Consider the following 23,350-nt stretch of genomic DNA (forward strand, 5'->3'; position numbering starts at 1 on the left):
TTGACCATAGGTGCTTTGACCATAGGTGCTTTGACCATAGGTGCTTTGACCATAGGTGCTTTGACCATAGGTGCTTTGACCATAGGTGCTTTGACCATAGGTGCTTTGACCATAGGTGCTTTGACCATAGGTGCTTTGACCATAGGTGCTTTGACCATAGGTGCTTTGACCATAGGTGCTTTGACCATAGGTGCTTTGACCATAGGTGCTTTGACCATAGGTGCTTTGACCATAGGGGGTTTGACCATAGGGGGTTTGACCATAGGGGGTTTGACCACAGCGGAGCTTTGACCATAGGGGCTTTGACCATAGGGGGTTTGACCATAGGGGGTTTGACCACAGCGGAGCTTTGACCATAGGGGCTTTGACCATAGGGGGTTTGACTATAGGGGGTTTGACCATAGGGGGTTTGACCACAGCGGAGCTTTGACCATAGGGGCTTTGACCATAGGGGGTTTGACCATAGGGGGTTTGACCATAGGGGGTTTGACCACAGCGGAGCTTTGACCATAGGGGCTTTGACCATAGGGGGTTTGACCACAGCGGGGCTTTGACCATAGCGGTGCTTTGACCATAGGGGGTTTGATCATAGGGGGTTTGACCATAGGGGGTTTGACCACAGGTGTTTTCTCAGCAGAGGGTCTTTGATCACAGGTGGTCTATCAACTGGTGTTTGATCTGGGTTAGAATGTAAAATATAAATTAAATTATATCTTTAGGTTGTTGACGTCATTTTGGTTTGGACCAGGTAATTGGGGAAGTAGGTAGAGGATGGTGTGGCCTAGCGGTAGAGAGCTAGACTGCTCTGATGGGTACCTAATTCACGTTAGGGGAACAAAGGCCGCTGGGCATAGTGCTGACCACGCTCTCCATTCATATGCCGAGGTCTTTGAAGCAGATGAACTCTACTTCATCTGCCCTATGTGTCTTGAGCACGAACTTGAAAGGATGATGTGATGAATTGGGAAGTGAAGGAAATAAGATGCTACCTTGACAGATAAGTGAAATACCTGTGTAAAATTACCAAAGAAATTATTTGAACTTTGAAAAAAAAATTGTTATGGAAAATATGTGCAGAAAGCGCGCAAGTCGTTGGGGTATAGAAATTTTGTTAAAAAAAGCGTAATGACATTTTTTTTAAAATCGAATCACCAAAAGTACAACTAAAAAAATACTTCAATCGTTGTTTCTAAATATGAACAATTAAAAAAAAAAACTGGGAACAAACGGAATTTTCCTAGGCTGGGCAAAATTACCCTAAAACAAAGCAATAAAGTAAAATGACTTCAAAGATGACTGAAATGAGACTATGACTGGAGCGACTGATTTAAACAGTGACCCCAGAAATGGACAGGCTTCTCATTTAGGACACATTAGTCAGGTCGTCATTCACAGGGATTCATGGTGGTGGTTGGCAATATTCGTTGGTGTTGGTGTCTTGTGGGCCACTTGGTGAAACTATGGCCCACAAGAACAGTTTGGCCACTTGGTGAAACTGTGGCCGATATGAACAGTTTGGGCCACTTGCTGGAAGTGTGGCCATCAAAAACAGTTTGGGCCGCTTTGGTGAAACTGTGGCCGATACGAACATTTTGGGCCACTTGGTGAAACGAAACGACAAGAGCACACATGTTAAGGGGGCAGTATCACCCAGACTAAGGGAAGAAATCAAAAATATTCACACAAAAAAAACTATTCGACATACATATGTCAAAATTGTACAGCAGTAGTAACGCTTCTTCTGCTATAATACAGTATATAAATTGTAGGGTATATGTATAGCAACATATTTGCAAAAAAATATTTTGTTAATATTTTATTACATTTTGAATTTTTGTGTAAACAATTTTCCGAAACCATAAGTAAAGTACTTAAAATTTGGTATAAACCTTCCTTGCGTTTATGGCTATAGTCGGAACTAAAATCATAGGATTCTAATGAGGAATAAATTTTTTAGAAAATTTCTAAGTTCGATTTATTTTGGTCTGACTTTGAAAAATTCTAAAAATTTCAAAATTTGCCACAATGGATATCTTCTAGTTCCAGCGATAGGCTATCCTGTTATGCATCGCCAAGTGTATTTTCAGCAGGATGGGCCTAAATGTTGAAAATCCGCAGCCACAAATTACTTTGTAAAAAATTTTTGGTTAAAATATTTATAAAAAATGTTTGCATCATACATTAACTTTCTTTTATGTGCTGTTTTATAGCTCCTTATTAATTACTATTATGGTAAAAAAATTATGTGTGTATGTGTAATAGTTTTTTTTTTGGCAAATTTTTTCGTCAATTTTCAAATGTCTGGGTGATACTGCCCCCTTAAGTAAACAACTATTTGTTTTTATGACACCATAATATTTTTGTTAAAGCTCAATAGATCCATGACATTGTATGGATTTTAGACTTACATTGTACAGAACGACAATGTACGGCTATTAGACTGACTGCAAAAAAAAAAAAAATGCAAAAAAAAAAAATCCACATCAAGAAGAAAAACTAATCTATACTACGATAAAAACGTCCACCAAAATAGATTGAAATGTAACCGATAAATGAGAAGTAAAAATAGTAAAAAAAAAAATGTTCACAATGCAAAAAAATTGAACCAAAAAAAAAGTCAACAAAAAAAATCTTTTTTTTAAAATTGAAACAAAAAATCAACAAGAAAAAATAACCCTAAATTTAAGAAAATCAAAACGCACAATAAAAAAAAAAAGAACATTCACTATACAAGGAAAAGTAACATAATATAAGAGAGGTTCAAGAAAAAGTAGCGCGCGCGAAAATAAAGAAGAGCTTGCAAAAAACAAACAAAAAAAAAAACAACCCTCACCAATTGAACAAAATTAATCTCAAAACATTGGAGAACTCACCACCCACTTCACTTCCGCATACCGAAATAAACCACATGAAACGGGACATAATTCTATAAATAGCCCTCAAGTTGGGGCCGATGCAAGACCTAATTACTGGAAACCCAAGAGAAAAAGTGTCCAGTTATGCCTGCTCAGATGACTACCACAGTGTATCAGTTTCACATACTGGCTGTTTAATTAACATGCCTTTCATTCAACATCAAACATGCGCATACACACAAAAATAATTGAAAACATCAATTTAGAAAATAATTATCATAAAAATAACCCTTTATATTTTTAAAAAGAGAATATTATTTTTCTTTATCAAGATTTTAAAGTTATTATGGCATTTTTTTTTCTGTTATGTTGGGGATAACTTGTTTTTTAATGTGTGAAATGTGACGTTTGAGACAGGGATTTTTTAAAATGAAAAACTTGTCATTTTGTAAATTGTCATTGGCCGTGAACATGGATTAGTGACATAAAATACGTTAGAAAAATCCATACACACAAAACATGGATTAGTGACATAAAATACGTTAGAAAAATCCATACACACAAAACATGGATTAGTGACATAAAATACTTTAGAAAAATTCCCACTCCCTACACATCAAACATGGATCAGTGACATATATTATAGACAAATCCATATGCCCGAACATGGATAAGTAACCTGTCGACTTAACGATTGACGTGTGCCCGGAACATGCATTAGTAACCTGTGGACTTATCGATAGACGTATGCCCTGAACATGTATTAGTAACATGTCGACTTATCTATAGACGTGTGCCCTGAACATGCATTAGTAACCTGTGGACTTATCGATAGACGTATGCCCTGAACATGTATTAGTAACATGTCGACTTATCTATAGACGTGTGCCCTGAACATGCATTAGTAACCTGTGGACTTATCGATAGACGTGTGCCCTGAACATGTATTAGTAACCTGTCGACTTATCTATAGACGTGTGGCCTGAACATGCATTAGTAACCTGTGGACTTATCGATAGACGTGTGCCCTGAACATGTATTAGTAACCTGTCGACTTATCTATAGACGTGTGGCCTGAACATGCATTAGTAACATGTCGACTTATCTATAGACGTGTGCCCGGAACATGCATGAATCAAGAACAAACGCACCAACAATCTCAGAGGATGGTACTTGAGAAAGTTCAAAGAGCACTTGCTATAAACTGTATAGTGCTGGGTTGTCAATTAATCTTATTATACCCGAAATACACGGGCAGATGTACTGTTGGTAATGATTAGTGCTCAATATTTATTTCCATTGATTCGAATCGTTTACATCTGAGGGTCGGTTGTCCTACCGTTGTTGGAGGCATTTTGTCCTACCATTGTTGGAGGCATTTTGTCCTACCATTGTTGGAGGCATTTTGTGTCCTACCATTGTTGGAGGCATTTTGTCCTACTGTTTTTGGAAGCATTTTGTCCTACCGTTGTTGGAAGCATTTTGTCCTACTGTTTTTGGAAGCATTTTGTCCTACTGTTTTTGGAAGCATTTTGTCCTACTGTTTTTGGAAGCATTTTGTCCTACTGTTTTTGGAAGCATTTTGTCCTACCGTTGTTGGGAGCATTTTGTCCTACCGTTGTTGCGAGCGGATTGTCCTATCTAGTACACAACCAAAGATGGTGTCATGTCTAGTACACAACCAAAGATGGTGTCCTGTCTAGTACACAACCAAAGATGGTGTCATGTCTAGTACACAACCAATGATGGTGTCATGTCTAGTACACAACCAAAGATGGTGTCATGTCTAGTACACAACCAAAGATGGTGTCATGTCTAGTACACAACCAAAGATGGTGTCCTGTCTAGTACACAACCAAAGATGGTGTCCTGTCTAGTACACAACCAAAGATGGTGTCCTATCTAGTAGACAACCAAAGATTGTGTCATGTCTAGTACACAACCAAAGATGGTGTCTTATCTAGTACACAACCAAAGATGGTGTCTTATCTAGTACACAACCAAAGATGGTGTCCTATCTAGTACACAACCAAAGATGGTGTCCTGTCTAGTACACAACCAAAGATGGTGTCCTGTCTAGTACACAACCAAAGATGGTGTCCTATCTAGTACACAACCAAAGATGGTGTCCTGTCTAGTACACAACCAAAGATGGTGTCTTGTCTAGTACTCAACCAAAGATGGTGTCCTATCTAGTACACAACCAAAGATGGTGTCCTATCTAGTACACAACCAAAGATGGTGTCCTGTCTAGTACACAACCAAAGATGGTGTCCTGTCTAGTACACAACCAAAGATGGTGTCCTGTCTAGTACACAACCAAAGATGGTGTCCTGTCTAGTACACAACCAAAGATGGTGTCCTGTCTAGTACACAACCAAAGATGGTGTCCTGTCTAGTACACAACCAAAGATGGTGTCATGTCTAGTACACAACCAAAGATGGTGTCCTGTCTAGTACACAACCAAAGATGGTGTCCTGTCTAGTACACAACCAAAGATGGTGTGTGGTAGTTATGACACACTAAACAGTGTGTATTATCGGCGACATATCAGACAATGCATGTATACTATTGATGATACAGACAGACATACAATCATCAGTAGCTAATTATCTCATTAAATTTCCTTTGTTAATCATCCCAACATGAAATCCTAACCTTCTTTAAGCGACTCTCCAGTTTCTAGAAAGTACCAAGCGCAGGCACGGCACACCTCTTAATGAACTGCATGTGCAGATGTATCATGCAGTACAATAATTATTTAGCAATACAGTGTAATAATAGTAATCCGGAGTGACGGAGTCCTGGTTGAAAGGTTAAAGGTCACAGACCAATATCTACCTGCGGTTATGGTGAAAACATGACGTGATAATAGGTGTATGGTAACAAAAGTCGTGCCAATAGTGGGGGTGGGGAGGGGCAGTAGGAAAAGTCGTGTTAATATCTGGAGCTAATCTAAAAGAAAGCTGTGGAAATAGTGCATGCAGTAGAACACTAGGAAGTGTAAAGATGGTGTATATTGGTGTATCTAGATAAGTTGGATCAGGGGTAACTAGATAAGTTGTATCAGGGGTAACTAGATAAGTTGTATCAGGTGTATCTAGATAAGTTGTATCAGGGGTAACTAGATAAGTTGTATCAGTGGTAGCTGGATAAGTTGTACCAGGTGTAGAAAGATAAGTTGTATCAGAGTTCGGAAAAGCAAGAATTGCTGTGCCAACAGTAGGAAAAAATGTTGTATAAATAGTCAGAAATTAAGAAAATTGTGATAATGGTCGAAGGATTATAGCTGCGCCAATAGACGGGGTATTATAAACATTGTGACATCTTGACTGAGCTAAACAAACACAGGCGTTTAGTGGCAGCTGTCTACGGCTCCCGCAGTAGGAGTGACTATGGTACCAGCGGCTTCAGAAGCCGGAGTAAAAATTATATCAGCGGCTTAGAAGCCGGAGTGTCTATAGAACCAACGGCTTTAGAAGCCGGAGTAGAAATTGAATCAGCGGCTTCAGAAGCCGGAGTAACTATTGTATACAGCTTCTGCAGCTGTAGTGACTCATTACTTTGATACCAAATCCTGTCTTCACATGAAACTAGGGCTTGTTGTTTAGACCACGAGTCACACCGTACTGTTTTTTTTTCACTGAATTGTCAATAGTTTCAGGTAGGCAGTAGGTTCCAACATGTCTGAACGCATTTCTTTTCTTTAGTTTCACAAATGTTGACGGTCGTGGGCTAGTTTCACAGTTTATCGATTATACTGGAATCTATAATCCAACAGTATGTTGTCAAATGTACCAAAACGTGTCTGGTCAGTTCTAATAAACTTTCCTCCCCACCCCTCCCCCAATGAAAAAAAAACACCCCACCCAGATTTAAAAAAAAAAATAATATCTATAGACAAGACACACACCAGCCGGCTATGATAACCTGTTTACGAATCAACGAACTCAACTCCCCTTTGACCTCGGAATAAACAAAACAAAAAATTAAATAAGGGGACAGAACCATTAAAAAGGGAACTAGGGGCGGGTAATTCTAAGAAAGCCCTCGGAATGGCCCCCGCACCGCCGTGTTTAAGTATGAGGTTCGCGTGCCACTGTTTGCTTCCCTTGGCGTTGGGGTGACCCCGGTAATTCTGATTTGGTGAGCGCCCCTTCAACAAATACATTGAAATTGGAGTAATCTGGCCCCACTTCCGGTGCCTCAAGTGGAGCAGTTCCATCGTGGTGGAGGAATCCTGGGATTATCTAAGACAATTAAATCGCCGCCCTCCACAACGCTTCATTAATTATCTAACCTGTTTATCCAGTGTCCATGGATAGTGACGTGGCTTAGCGGATGTCTAGACCTATGTTGGATTGAATCTAACAGGAGAAGGCTCGCTGTTGGGGGGGCGTCTATTGTCCTAAGTCTCGCGAGATCTCGTAGGCTGAGACGAGTGTCGCGAGATCTTAACGAAATTACGACACACGTACTTTACGTTACAGTCAACACTACTAGCAAACAGTCGGTGGGTGGGATAGGGGGGGGGGGCTGGAATAAAGTAGATAGATGTCAAGTTTAATGACATTTTTGGTGCCTAGATTCACCAACAAAAAAAATGTATATATATATATATATATATATATATATATATATATATATATATATATATATATATATATATATATATAATTCTCTTCTGGGAGACGCTAGAAAACAAGCTGTAAACGCGCTCCCTACCATCCCCACCCCGACATGGTCTTAGTGAGCTGTGGTTTACGCTATATTTACCTTCGTGGAGTCGGGTTTAGTGACGCTATTAGGGGCAGATAATTTAGTTTGAAACGATTTTAAACGTTTGGGGGGGGGGGGGGGGGGGGCGGGCGGGGAGGAATGGGGGTATGGCCCTTAACGAGCCACTTATAGTGTTTTAAAGAAATATTTTCAGTGTCAGCGTTGGTACTGTCGAATTCACAAATTATGAATTTCTGAAAAGTAGAAAAAACAACAACTAAATAGCGGCGTATGTTATGCCGCGGGCCGGCTCGTATAATTTATATTTATATATATATATATACATCGGTTTCGAAAGGAACAATATTCAGCTTAAATTTGCAGGACAAAAAAATGGTCATACAACCTACCTTTTAAAATCACTCGACCAACCAATTTGAAACCTAATTAAAAAATAAACACCCACCCACTCGCCTACATGAATGTGAAGAACGGAGGTAAAGGGAAAAAAATAAAGAGTTCAATATGTTTCTCTAAAGCACAGACGGTCTGTTAAGTAAGACAAACATAATGCACAATTACGTAATATCCTGTTTTATTTCTTCCTGATCGAGTTTGCGTTAATTAATTGTGGGGTGGGGGGGGGGGGGTATGGGGAGACGCCATGTTGTGGGCTGGGGCCTAGGGACAAGCTTGTGTATACACCAGCCTGAACAATTGGCAGCTGACAAAAAAAATGTTTGAAAACTTGCAGACGGGAGATTAAAGAGGAGGAAAACCTTAGGGCCAGGGTTATACGTCACTGATGTAGCATTCTGGGGGTGGGGGTGGAGGGGCATATGGTAGATCAAGGTTTACAGGTCGCTTATGTATGGGCACCATGTAGCATTATGGGGGTGGGGGTGGAGGGGCATATGGTAGATCAAGGTTTACAGGTCGCTTATGTATGGGCACCATGTAGCATTATGGGGGTGGGGGTGGAGGGGCATATGGTAGATCAAGGTTTACAGGTCGCTTATGTATGGGCACCATGTAGCATTATGGGGGTGGGGGTGGAGGGGCATATGGTAGATCAAGGTTTACAGGTCGCTTATGTATGGGCACCATGTAGCATTATGGGGGTGGGGGTGGAGGGGCATATGGTAGATCCAAGGTTACAGGTCGCTGTTATAGGGGGTACAAGGCAGCTTTATAGGTGGGGTGGAGAGGGGGGGCACATCAGCCAGCAGTAAAAGATATCGTATCAAACGGTACCGGCACGGTATTAATTGAAATCGATGTTTATTCTAAAGTTGAAAAAAAGAAACAACAGTTGACTTGTGTCACAATTAGGTAGTTAACCACACGGCCAAAGTCAAGCAAATGGCCAAACACAGCATGATGCTGTATCACCTGCTGAGAACATAAAGGGTGTCACCCCCACACGTAAGGTGATACAGAATCCCCGCCCCTGCCCCTAAGGTGATTGACTTTTACCACTACACACATGCAACAAAGTGGCCCCCGACTGTGTATAATAGAGTTTTATTTCACACCGTCATGAATAATTCATTTTTTGATCGTTAAGTTTGATGAATTGTTGCAGGTATCCGTTGGACGGACAGAATATGACAGACAGACAAACAGACAGACAGACAAACAGACAGACAGACGGGTCAGACCTAACTACAGACATTCACACAGACAGAATCTTAGTCAGTCATGCCTACAACTACCGGACATCACAACTACCAGACAGTCCAACTACCGGACAGTCCAACTACCGGACAGTCCAACTACCGGACAGTCCAACTACCGGACAGTCCAACTACCGGACAGTCCAACTACCGGACAGTCCAACTACCGGACAGTCCAACTACCGGACAGTCCAAATACCGAACATCATAACTACCGGACATCATAACTACCGGACAACCCAACTACCGGACATCACAACTACCGGATAGTCCAACTACCGGACATAATAACTACCGGACAACCCAACTACCGGACATCACAACTACCGGACAGTCCAACTACCGGACAGTCCAACTACCGGACAGTCCAACTACCGGACAGTCCAACTACCGGACAGTCCAACTACCGGACAGTCCAAATACCGGACATCATAACTACCGGACATCATAACTACCGGACAACCCAACTACCGGACATCACAACTACCGGATAGTCCAACTACCGGACATCATAACTACCGGACAACCCAACTACCGGACATCACAACTACCGGACAGTCCAACTAACGGACAGTCCAACTACTGGACAGTCCAACTACTAACACAGGACAGGACCGGACAGTCAACTTGCTGGACTAGATATTACAGCGACTTGCACTCAATGTTCTTGATTCAATAGTTCATTGATCCTTAGCTACTTATTCCTTCTCTCCCACTCCACTATCAAGCATCATATATATATTTAATAAAGTAAAGCTGTATAAGAGCGCTCCTTGTACGAACTAGATAGAAAGTTGTCTAAATAGAAAGTTGTCTAGATAGAAAGGCTTCTAGAAAGAAAGTTGTCTAGATAGAATAGAAAGTAGCTAAATAGAAAGTTGTCTAATTAGAAAGTCGTCTAGATAGAAAGGCTTCTAGAAAGAAAGTTGTCTAGATAGAATAGAAAGTAGCTAAATAGAAAGTTGTCTAAATAGAAAGTCGTCTAGATAGAAAGGCTTCTAGAAAGAAAGTTGTCTAGATAGAAAGTTGTCTAAATAGAAAGTCGTCTAAATAGAAAGGCGTCTAGAAAGAAAGTTGTCTAGATAGAAAGTTGTCTAGATAAAAAGTCGTCTAAATAGAATGTTGCCTAGTAATTTTGTAAAAAAAAAGATCTACTGCAGCAGTAATTGTTCCGCAGTAACTAACACACACACAGTTCCATAAACAAAAAACAAAAAAATAACTGCATGAACTGGCTGTAACGTCAAGTGGAAGATAGGCAAACCCTCAAACCTCTTCCATAATTTACGCTCATTCAAATAATTAAAGTAAATTTAAATACCATCTATTCTCTTAATTATTATTTTTAAAAAGGCATACTAAATTTAAAAAAAAGGGTATTCCAAATTATTAACAAATGTAAAAAATCATAATAGAACAAAGACGGGAAACCAAAACACATATCAAACTTCCGTATTTAAATAACATATCAAACTTCCGTGTTTAAAAACCGGCTTGCCAATTAATATTAAAGGACTCTTTTCGCAATTTTAGGCGGGATAAATAAAATATTGGCCTAGAGGTTTTTAAAACACAATTTTATCAGGCCGAAATTAGATAGAGCACATTTTTGTGTGATTTGTTGTCTCACGATGGATGGAGCCTACTATACAATGAAATAGTTTAAGGTACTAATTTAATAATTTATTTAAAATTTAGCGAGACAGTCTAGTAATATTATATATTATATATATATATATATATATATATATATATATATATATATATATATATATATATATATATATATATATATATATAAAGGGCCCGAAATATATTTTTTGTGGGGGTGTCTTTTTTTCTAATTCCATCACTGCTATAAAGAAAGTCTCCTAAACATGAAATTAAAGCCGTCTAAATAGAAAGACTCCAGAATAGAAAAATTATCGAGTTAACATAAAAAACAACAACAACAAATGTGTGCTAATTTAACACCGACAGCTAATCATGTTTTAAACACTTGGCTCATTCGGGCAAAAATCTAATTAAATAAATAAAAGTAATACACCCCACTAGTGAGTTAAAAATTGTCTAATGGACCTTAATCCGCTGCAAATCATTAGGGAGAGGGACATAACTCATGACACAAAGATAGCAGAATTTTGTATTCGGTAAATTAAGTTTTATGTTCCTCGCTGATTAATTTAATTAAGTTTTCAGACAAAGACCTTTGTAAAAATAATCTTTAGTTGCCCTAAAGAAACATGTCGTTTTTTTGTGTGAAGGGGATCTGAAAGCTGTACTTATTACTGTATGTCACATGAAAATTACTCAATCGCTTTGGTTGGAATTCAAAAATCATTTCCACTTTTACAGGAACGAAATAAGTTTTCAAACACATTTACTATATGATTATGCGTTTAAAGACATATTTTAAAAATATTTTATGTGATCAATTATATTTAAAACAACAAACTTCGCATTAAAAAAAAAGAATTTCCAAGGAAAAAAAAAGAAGAAAAGAACTGAACTAAACAAATAGAAACATTCCCTAACGACAACATTTTTTAAACAAAATTTAAACTTATTCCTAAGTATTATCTTACCTTTCTGTGACGTCACCAATTAGTCCAAAACTTTACAACCTAGGGCTACTAAAATTGGGCTAGCCTAAAATAAATAAATAAAATGTTTAGAATGTTCTAGAAAATGTTCCTCCCTGGGTGTTTTAGAGTTTTAACCACGCGGCCTAGTGGCTTTCCGAATGGGTGGTGTTAAGGAAAGAATGTTTGTGTGAAGAGACTGATATGATTCGCTGCCCCCTAGTTCTGACCCTCGCACCTCAGATTCTGTAGTCTTATATCATTGGCGGGGGGTGGGGCTGGAGGGAGGGAGGGGAGGGGTGCTCTAGGTAACTCGGGGGCGTGGGTTTTTATTTTCTGTTGAAGTAATGAACTAAAAACGTGTAAATTTGTGTGGAAAAAAACCGGGGGTGGGGGGTGAGGTGTTTGCCGCAGTGTATAAGAAACTCACAGCAGCGTCGCGCGAACGGGGGACGCGTGCGTGAGGGACACGGTGTGGCGGGGCGCGTGAGTGGGGGACACGGTGTAGCGGGGGACGCGTGAGTGAGGGGCGTGTGGCACGGGCTATGCGCGCGCCGTGAGCCTGTCATGGTTCATCTGTATGTCATCTGGGATGGCGGGGGTAACGCGATCTAAATGCCACTTGGGATAAGGGTGTAACACGTTCAAAATGTCAATAGGGATAAGGGGTGGGGGTACACGGATAGAATATCGACTCGGATAAAGGGATAACAGAAACTTCTGGGATAATGGGATAATGCTATAAATTTTAGCTGGCATCTTGAGATATCTAACTTAATAAATAGAAACTTTATTTTTATTTTTATTGACTCTCGTTGTGGTAAGAAAACAACTTCATATTGGGTGGTATTAATTTCGCTTCAATACAACAGATGCGGCATGGATTTTACAGCAATCAAACAATCGTCACAGCAATCAAACAATCGTCTTTTTTTCTGTACTATGTACATTGAAAGAAACACAATTTTTTAGCCTAACTTACTGAAACAGTTCTCAACTTATTGTGTTCCATCGAAAATAGAATCAATTACAACTTCCGATTATCGGAAATCGTTGAAAAGTTGAAAGAAATTTGCGCATTCAGTCTAATACTTGTATATGAAATTTCATCTACTAAACTTTAATAGTACTTAAGTTTTCGGCTTTTAAGAGATCGGAAATTGAGTACGTATCTCTTCCGGTTACCGGAAATTGCTTAAAAGATAAAAACAATCTCCACATGTAATAAAATATATGAAATTTAGTCAACATAACTAAAACGTTACTAAAGTTATGGTGTATACAGATACACAGACACAAAGACATACAGACACACATACACAGTAGGACGATATTGCAAAACTAAGTTATTTCCGGCATCGGAACGTTGTAAAACGTCACAATTTGTAAAAATCTCGATTTAGATTTTTGCACATTTACGATACATTCTTTATATTCTATATACGTTAAGTAACGAGGTGGAAAACGGCGAAAACTGTCAACATTTAATTTAATTTTTGTGCACGATTACAGCACTTTATTTATACTCTGTGTACACGAGAAAGTAAAAAGAACACAATAAAATCATCTTGTAAAATTGTGTAGCTGTCTGTTTTCTAAAACTTTGACTGTGTATAAACACATAGGCCTAACGCCTCTAAAAAAAATATTTCCTACCCGCTTTGGCGTACCCGGGTCAGCACAAGGGGCTTCCGCCCCACCCGCCCCACCCGCCCTCACCTAGCTACGCCTTTAGAGAGAAGTATTTGTAGTACTACAAAGAATGTGAGCATGGAATTTGATTTAATATTAATGCAGATATAAACAAGTAATTTTAACGCTTCATTAAATTTAACAAATTTAAAAATGAATAATTCCAAAAATTCGAGTATTTTCCCTAGAGAAAAACATTCACAAAACGTTTCTTCTTTTCTATTTTAAGCTCGCCTAATTTCTGCTAGACCTCATTTATGTTCAATTCATCATATTTAAGATTTATCTAATTTACTAAAGATATAAAAAGAAAGAAAATTAAAAAAAAATAATATAATTGTTTAATTAAAAACATTCTCGGCTAATGATTTTATAAAACAGACTTTTGACACGCATAATTGTAAATAATTTGATTCAACTTAAACGTTGTAGCAATTGAAAAAACTGAGAATTAATTATTTGATACGTTCGACTATAAAGTGTATTACCATTTACATGGCTGATTGTAGTGATAATGGGCGAGTGAAGTAATTAAATACATTTTTTATGAGTGTAAAAATTTACTTGAGTCGTTTAAATTTCAATTTAAGTTATCAATTCAATGCAATTTCTTTTAGCATGTGATAATTTACTTTGTCTAAAAATTTTAAGTGCCTAATCAGTAGAATTTCTTTTAGCGTGCAATACATTTTTTTTTCGTTATTTAGATTTTTATTTCTTTTCGCGTGTGACAAATTACTTGCGTTGTTTAATTTTAGTTTAACGATATGTTAGCTAGAAAGCTGATCTAAATTTGAGATAATAGTATTAACGATACAATTAGGAGGAGGGTAGTTAATTTATTGAAGAAAAAAAACAACTCTATCTATTCGTATCAACCAAGGGATACAACTTTTCAATTAGTACATGATAGAAGCAATGTCTACATATTGGTTTAAACCAGGGGTCTCCAAACTACGGCCCGCGAGGTCCTCTCATCCGGCCCGCGGAGATCTTTTTGTCCACGGAAAAAAACCTTTGTTGGTAATGGCTGAGGAACTTTGCCCAGAAAAATCAAAGACATGCCTGGAAGAAACTGGCCCCCGAACTGAAATTTGATAGTTTATGCGGCCCTCGGACTGAAAAGTTTGGAGACTCCTGGTATAAACGATAGAAGCAATGATAACATATTGGTATAAACGATAGATGTGTACATATTGGTATAAACGATAGATGTCTACATATTGAAATAACCCAATCACTCATCCCGAATGATGGATCCTTGACCTAAGACGAACCGGCAAACAAAATAGATGCAGCACATCGTATATTAAAACTCTTACATCATATGGAATCAGATATTGTCCGGCCATTTCAAGATTAAAAAAATGTATCGGACGCGTGATATATTAATAGCTGCTTTTACTCATTGTGATTCCGGAAGAAAAAAAAAACCTCTTCAACAATAAGTCTAGACTTTTTATTTTCCTGGGTCTCAGATTTTTTAAAATAGTTTTTTGTCTAGGTCTCCAATTTCTCAAGACAGTTTTCTGTCTAGGTGTCCGATTTATTAAGACACATGAGTTTTATGTCTAGGTCTCAGATGTATCAAGACACTTGAGTTTTATGTCTAGGTGTCCGATTTATCAAGACACATGAGTTTTATGTCTAGGTGTCCGATTTATCAAGACACTTATGTAAGTCTCCGATTTATCAAGACATATGTCTAGGTCTCCAACTTCTCAAGACACATGTCTAGGTCTCCAACTTCTCAAGACACATGTCTAGGTCTCCAACTTCTCAAGACACATGTCTAGGTCTCCAACTTCTCAAGACACATGTCTAGGTCTCCAACTTCTCAAGACACATGTCTAGGTCTCCAACTTCTCAAGACACATGTCTAGGTCTCCAACTTCTCAAGACACATGTCTAGGTCTCCAACTTCTCAAGACACATGTCTAGGTCTCCAACTTCTCAAGACACATGTCTAGGTCTCCAACTTCTCAAGACACATGTCTAGGTCTCCAACTTCTCAAGACACATGTCTAGGTCTCCAACTTCTCAAGACACATGTCTAGGTCTCCAACTTCTCAAGACACATGTCTAGGTCTCCAACTTCTCAAGACACATGTCTAGGTCTCCAACTTCTCAAGACACATGTCTAGGTCTCCAACTTCTCAAGACACATGTCTAGGTCTCCAACTTCTCAAGACACATGTCTAGGTCTCCAATTTCTCAAGACACATGTCTAGGTCTCCAACTTCTCAAGACACATGTCTAGGTCTCCAACTTCTCAAGACACATGTCTAGGTCTCCAACTTCTCAAGACACATGTCTAGGTCTCCAACTTCTCAAGACACATGTCTAGGTCTCCAACTTCTCAAGACACATGTCTAGGTCTCCAACTTCTCAAGACACATGTCTAGGTCTCCGACTTCTCAAGACACATGTCTAGGTCTCCAACTTCTCAAGACACATGTCTAGGTCTCCGATTTCTCAAGACACATGTCTAGGTCTCCGACTTCTCAAGACACATGTCTAGGTCTCCAACTTCTCAAGACACATGTCTAGGTCTCCAACTTCTCAAGACACATGTCTAGGTCTCCGATTTCTCAAGACACATGTCTAGGTCTCCGACTTCTCAAGACACATGTCTAGGTCTCCGACTTCTCAGGACAACACAGTGTTGTGCTAATGTCAAAGATTAACACGCTAGTTAAAAAAGTGACTGGCAGAAGGCGGGAAAAAATAAGCAGACGGCCACCAGAAAAAGTCGAGATCGTGCAGGCTTATCGAGCACTGGCAGGTGTTCTAGATAAACAGAAAGTGGCACTAACAGGTTTTAGATAAACAGGCAGTGGCACTAACAGGTTCTAGATAAACAGGCAGTGGCACTTACAGGTTTTAGATAATCAGACAGTGGCAGTAACAGGTTTTAGATAAACAGACAGTTGCACTAACAGATAGTGGCTTCTCGTGTGTAGATTTATAAAACAATTAGCACACATTATGAAGATCTATAGAACTACTATCAAATGTGAAGATCTATTGAACCAATGTCATGTGTAGATCTTGCTGTGATTATAGAACTGATGTCACATGTGTTTATCTATACTAATACTCAGTTGTCGTTTTGTTCGCAATGAATGAAAAGATTTAGAAGATGTTCTTCAGATGACTTTTTTAATAGTGTTTTTAAGAAAGTTGTGTATTCTATGTGATAAATAGAATAGATCTATATAGCTTTTTGTAAATTTTTGTTTAAATAATGAATAATCTCACAGGATTAATGTGATGAATGCGCAGTTAGGAAGTGAAATATGGATAGGGTAGTCAATAGGGGGAGTGGTCAGTTTGTGACAAGGGGACTGGACAGTGTCACATCGGGAGGTGACAGTGTCACATCGGGAATGTCAGTTGTAAGTGGACGGTCCGTGACATGTGGAATGGGTAGTTTGTGACTGTTTAATTTTTTTTAGAAATCTTTAATCCATCGGAAGGAACTTGAGATAAAAACAAGGATTATGACACATGTTTCATTAGGTCATACAGACATTGCAACATTTGTTGTATAAGGTCCTACAGACATTGCAACATTTGTTGTATAAGGTTATACAGAAAATGCAACATTTGTTGTATAAGGTTATACAGAAAATGCAACATTTGTTTGATTAGGTCAAGTAAATTAAAATTCGGCAATTTAAAATCCTTTTAATATAAAACACAGTCCTACACATGTAACACAATCATACACATGTAACACAATTCTACATCTGTTACATAATCATACACATGTTACACAATTATCACTGGTTACATAATCATACATCTGTTACACAATTGTACACATAATACACAATCATACACATATACCACAATCCTAAACATGTTAGACAATCATACGCATGTTACACAAACATACAGACGTTACACAATGATACATGTTACAAAATCCTACATCTGTTACACAATCATACACATGTTAAACAATCATACATACGTTATACAATCCTACACATGTTACACAATCCTACATCTGTTACACAATCATACACATGTTAAACAATCATACATACGTTATACAATCCTACACATGTTACACAATCCTACATCTGTTACACAATCATACACATGTTAAACAATCATACAGACGTTACACAATGATACATGTTACACAATCCTACATCTGTTACACAATCTTACACATGTTACACACAAGCCGACATTTAACACTGACAGCAGAACGTGATCCCCACAAAACTGTCATTGATTAGCACGAGATATAATTGGATAAACAAACGCCAGTCGAAGCAAACATTACATTCAAATCTTGGAATGATCCACGATAAATTATTTTTTTTTTTCATTCATGCCGCGGATAAAAAAAAAATATAACAGATTAAATAAATAATCCTACCTGACAGCACCTAAATCTTCCCATTCTTACATGGTATCAATCTCCAAACGGAGCAGAAAAAAAAAACTCATTGTAAAACATCACAACACATAGCGTAGGCGGAAAGCGACGCCGGAAATTTGTGCGCATTCGCAAATTTGCCCGTGTCGGTAAACGACAGCCTATTAGTGCATTTATTGCCGCAGATAAGTAACACGACGCTAATAGTCAACAATCTCTCCGTATGTTTGCACGGCAGTACTGCGGTTAAAAATAGATGGCTTTTTTATGTAACGAATGAAAATTATTCTGGAGATTTCTTATTTGGAATGTTTTAATGCAGTTTATTATTTAATTGCGGTAAACTTAAGCGCTGCTAAGTGGAGGCTATTAATTCTCTATATATTTACGCTTAGCGTTTCTTTGTTAAGTCTTTAAAGGTCAGTCTTAGTGTTATTTGAATGCGGTGTTAGGCTCATTGTTGTGGAGGTAGCCGACTATAAATAGCCATGGGATATTTCCGATTGGCATTGTATTTGAGCGGCTCGCGAGGTGGGGTTTGAGCGGAGGGTTGAAAGGGCCCACATTGTTCTTCTGCTACAGTTAACGGAGAAATTAAAAGGCCCGATGCCTTTTGGCAGCAGCTCTAGACTCTAATTAGTTACCATGACAAGTTCAAGCAGGTAATGTGTACGCCTCCCCCACCCCCTCGACCTTTTGATATTCTTTTCGCCGTTTATAAAAACTGAAATTGTAGATCAATATTTGATTTGCAATACGCCAACGGCAATTTACCAATGCGTTCTAAGGTTAACTTTAGTGGCAGTTTTTTTAATAACCCACAAATGACCTTTAAAACACGAAGGTCATAACCTATCACCGAGGTCATAACAAGAAGCTTAGTACTCACCATTTTCATAATTTTCGACTCCAAATAACGACGATTATTTCCCCTTTTCCCCATTTCACCTGTGCGTATAATTCCCACAATTTGAGACGATGGCCTTAGATCTACTCTATTTCAACAATTGAGGGTGTTATAGGCAGGTTATGCGGCTGTTGATAGCTGTTTAATTAGAGTTTTTAATTCCAGTCGATAATGGAACTGTTGTAATGTGGGTAGATGATAGAGTTTAAGTGTCGATTCTCAGCGAGTTGTCGGTCGTGATATGCTGGTCGAAGTATTTGTAGGTCTCAAGGCTAGGACGAGTTTAGTTTAGTCAGACACGATTCGGAGATTATCACGTGATTTAGGGTAGCGTGGGACTGAGGCGGTGGGTTGTGGTGGGAGTGGGGTGTAATGTTTTTGCTGGTTGGTGGTGGTGTGTGTGTGTGTGATGGTGTACGTGTGTGTGTTGTTGCACGTGTGTGTGTGATAGTGTACGTGTGTGTGTGTTGTTGTTGCACTTGTGTGTGATTGATTGTGTGATAGTGTTGCTATCGCTGGGTAAAGATTTTAACATAAAATAATAACTTTTTATTGTAATTTTTTTTAACTATCTGTCAGCGTTTATTAGCCTTGTTTTTTTTTAGTGAATCGTATCTTTGCTATTTTCAGAACACTCAACATTTCAGATCTAAGACATAAACATCAAATTTATAAAAAATAAATAAATAGAAACGAAACAAAAACAACAATAAATAAAGTAATCTAATGTGTATGCGTGAATTGATTCAGGGTCGTGTGGGGTCAAGGTTATTATCTGCCACCACACTGACAGGGTGACAACGGCTTCTGTCACCAGTGTCATTGTCTTGATAAGGTACTGACACTAGTCCCAACGCCATAACAAGCTATTGACACTACTGCCATCGTCATTACAAGCTACTGATACTAGCACCAACGTCATGACATGCTACTGACACGAGTGCCACCGTCACGACAAGCTATCTAGACTTGTCACGAGAAAGTCATTCCAAATCTACGCATGACAAACAGAACTTTCTGGAAAACATGAGCTTAACAATTTAGTTTGATCTTTTTAATCTCTATAAATTATAAGCATTCCTTCCATCTCAAACAATTAACTTTTAATCTTTCTCTTAGCCTGATCGGGTTCAAGGCATAACTTCCAGAAGAAATGTTTATATTTTAGAGCTTAACGATGTGAAATATTTTGAATTCTTTCCTTTTCGAAAACGTATTTAAAAAATTGTAGAGATCCATAAAATAATTTTAGAGTCAATCTTTGCCTTACACAAGAATTGTTAGAAAAAATAGCAATGTCGTTGATATTTTCCGCGCAGATAACTTCAATTTTCTTCATCTGTTGAAGGGGAATCTACTCGGGTTAAAGGGCGGTTACCCTATCATTAAAATCACCCGAGTTTGTCGAGGGGAGCAAAAATGGCCGGCGTGTCAAGTTTAAGCGCAACAAATTGACATTATTAAAAGTGGACGGGAATATTTTTCCGAATCGAAATGTGTTTCCCCCTCCCCCTCCCTCATATTTAAACAGATATGAAGTGATAGTCGGAAAATCAAATGCGATAATAACTGGGGTTAGAGATGGGGGTGGGGGTGGTATTGATGTTGTATTCGCGCCATCTGGGAAGCGCTAAGCTAGTGAACATTTGCTGGATGGATATATGCTACATACAAGACGCCAGAGGTCTCGCTGAGTTATCCTGACGTTTCATGAATGTGTGTGGACGTCTGATTGACGTATCAGAACGTCACAATGTAACATGAGCTTGTGTGGTCAAGTGTTAGCGCAAAAAGTGCTAGAACAAATCAGAAGCGTATGCTGACGAAAAAACAAATAAACCAAAATCTATACTACGTTCGCGATATGACAATTCCAAAGTATGAAACAGTACTTATCTTTTTATCAGCTGTTATAGAATCTTTCACTTCAACTTTCGCAGTGTGTTGTATTATGTTCACGTTAACTGTCACGTTGTTTAGTATTTATGTTCACGTTAGCTGTCACATGAATTGTCACGTTAACTGCCAGATCAAAGATCACGTCTGGTGCATTTAAGTCACCTGTCACGCCAGTTATCACTTCTATTGTCACGCCGAGAGTCACGCTAAATACCATTTCGTTACAGCTACTTTAAAAACCAGTCAAGAACTTCTCCTACTTCATGTGGTTACCATCCACACACCCCTACACCACCACCTCAAAACATTTCATCAGCGACATCTCTTATCAACCAACCCGACTTAATTATCCCTCAAACAATTGCCCCTGTCAAACTCGAGCATCGAGTAGTCCCTGCTTCACGCTGCAGTCAAACTCACAGGAAATGACGAGTTAAACAGTCAAAGCCTTTTAGACCATGACGACTCAAGTCTAAAGTCAACCAACAGTGTTTCACGTGCGTTCGTTTAATGGCTGTCTGTTGGCTCTTCTTATCACGACAAGCGACGTCACGTGTCTATTAAATGACGCCGCCGCCGGCTGCATGTTCACCAAGATGGCAGAAAACAGACATTTCTGCCTGCAGGCTAATACTGATATCAAAACATGGATCAAATTTGGTTGAAAACGAAACAAAAAAAATTTCACGTAGGATGGGGGAATTCTGATTTAAAAAAACAAACAAATTTCATCAGTGCGGAATTTTGTTTTTTAAATGTTGTAAAATTTTGTTTTAATTACTGCAAGGTAAAGCGACATCAAAGATATTGGAGTTGGAATTAAGTTTGATCTGTTATTGATGACACTGGATCGTGACAAGCAGACAACACGGCCTGCAGTGTTTTTTTTTTTAAATTTGGTGGAGTGAAAATATTCAGGTGAGGAAAATTACAGGTGAAAAAGTTGTTGGGTGTAATAATTTGGGTACGGCTGAGGTGTAATTAAGTAAAGCAGCCGTCATCAGGGTAGGCAATTAATTCAGCGCGTGATAGGTGACACAGGTGAGGTTGTGTTTCTGGTGTTTTTTGATGGCGTCACGTGACTTGTGTCAGGTTATTGACCCGAGACGTGATCCCCTCCCCCGCCTTTTTTAAATCACGTTCAAATGACGTGACAAGCACAATGTATCACGTGTCACGGGGCGTGACAGAGTCACACCATCTATTTTTGTTACCTTTCACTAGTCAGACGAAACTGAATATAAAAATTACGTCAAATTAGCCAACTTCATAGTCAGCTAAATGTCATATTCTATGGCATCAAGTTTCATAGCTAAATGGCTAAATGTCATGATATATGACATCAGGGTAGCATGGCTAGCAGCTAAATGTCATATTCTATGGCATCAGGTTTCATAGCTAAATGGCTAAATGTCATGATATATGGCAACAGGGTAGCTAAGTCCATGGCTAGCAGCTAAATGTCATATTCTATGGCATCAGGTTTCATAGCTAAATAGCTAAATGTCATGATATATGGCATCAGGGTAGCTAAGTCCATGGCTAGCAGCTAAATGTCATATTCTATGGCATCAGGTTTCATAGCTAAATGGCTAAATGTCATGATATATGGCATCAGGGTAGCTATGTCCATGGCTAGCAGCTAAATGTCAGATTCTATGACTTCTAGATATAGTCAAATTTTTATAGCTGCTAACTTAAATGTCAGTTTATGACATCAGAGAATGTCAAGTTTTTATAGCTAGCAGCTAAATGTCAAAGTCTGTGGGGGCGGGACTGTACTCACATTAATTTATACAAGCACTTAATCGATTGGATACCATGTTCCTATGCGCACCACGTGGTGTGAAATTTGATAACTCACACCACACAAGCACATACTTATACACATACACACACATCAGTTGGACAAAAAACATGACGTAATTCTTAATGATGACGTACGTACTTACCACGTCACATGAGTTTGCCTCCAATTACGTCAACTATTGGCTAAGACTGAAGATGGTGTTGATCATACAGTTTATAATTAGATCAAATCACGTGATCATTGAAACACGGTACAGCTCTTTCAACATAACCACTAATTGGGATTATCGAGCGTCATTGCTTAATCCAGGAGATGCAGGTTCAAATCCCAGTCATGCAATACTGGTTTTTGTTTGAAGTATTGAATTGTTTGTTCTAGAATTTAGAAACTTAGTTCATTCGTTTTTAAAAATAGTTTTAAAATTCATAACTTGTAAAAATGTTTAAATGTTTTATGATGATAGGTTTTTTAAATAGTTATAAATGTTAGTTTTTATTTTGATAAGTTATTACATTTAGTTTCTATTTTCAAAAGTTATAAAAGTTAGATCCTATTTTTAACTTATTAGAGCGCTCAGTTTCCAATAATTAGTTTTTATATTGAAGTTATGTAGTTATAGTTTTTATATTCAAAAGTTATTAAGTTTGTTTTTGCTTTATAAATCACAAAAGTATTTTGTTATAGTGTTTAGGTCTTCTTTCTTTGTTGAAAAATTTTAAATGAGTTTGAATTAATTTTCATTTTAATGAGTTATGAAGGCGCTTAGTTCTTAAGTTGCTTGTATGTTTGTAGGGAAGAGTTATCGAAGTTTGC

At 38.3% G+C, this 23,350-nt stretch overlaps 1 protein-coding gene across 1 annotated transcript in view; it reads right to left on the reverse strand.

Annotated features, from left to right (window-relative positions):
* Positions 1–12,072, reverse strand: part of LOC131951353 (protein PRQFV-amide) — a 55,582-nt gene extending 43,510 nt beyond the window's left edge. Inside the window, exon 1 of the mRNA XM_059313726.1 lies at positions 11,837–12,072. The gene's annotated coding sequence lies outside the window, so the exon portion shown is untranslated. The remainder of the gene's footprint in view (positions 1–11,836) is intronic.
* Between the last annotated feature and the right edge of the window lie 11,278 nt (positions 12,073–23,350).

Source organism: Physella acuta, unplaced genomic scaffold (assembly GCF_028476545.2).
Source record: "Physella acuta isolate Inbredline_101_S28 unplaced genomic scaffold, ASM2847654v3 ptg000808l, whole genome shotgun sequence".
Classification (NCBI taxonomy): domain Eukaryota; kingdom Metazoa; phylum Mollusca; class Gastropoda; family Physidae; genus Physella; species Physella acuta.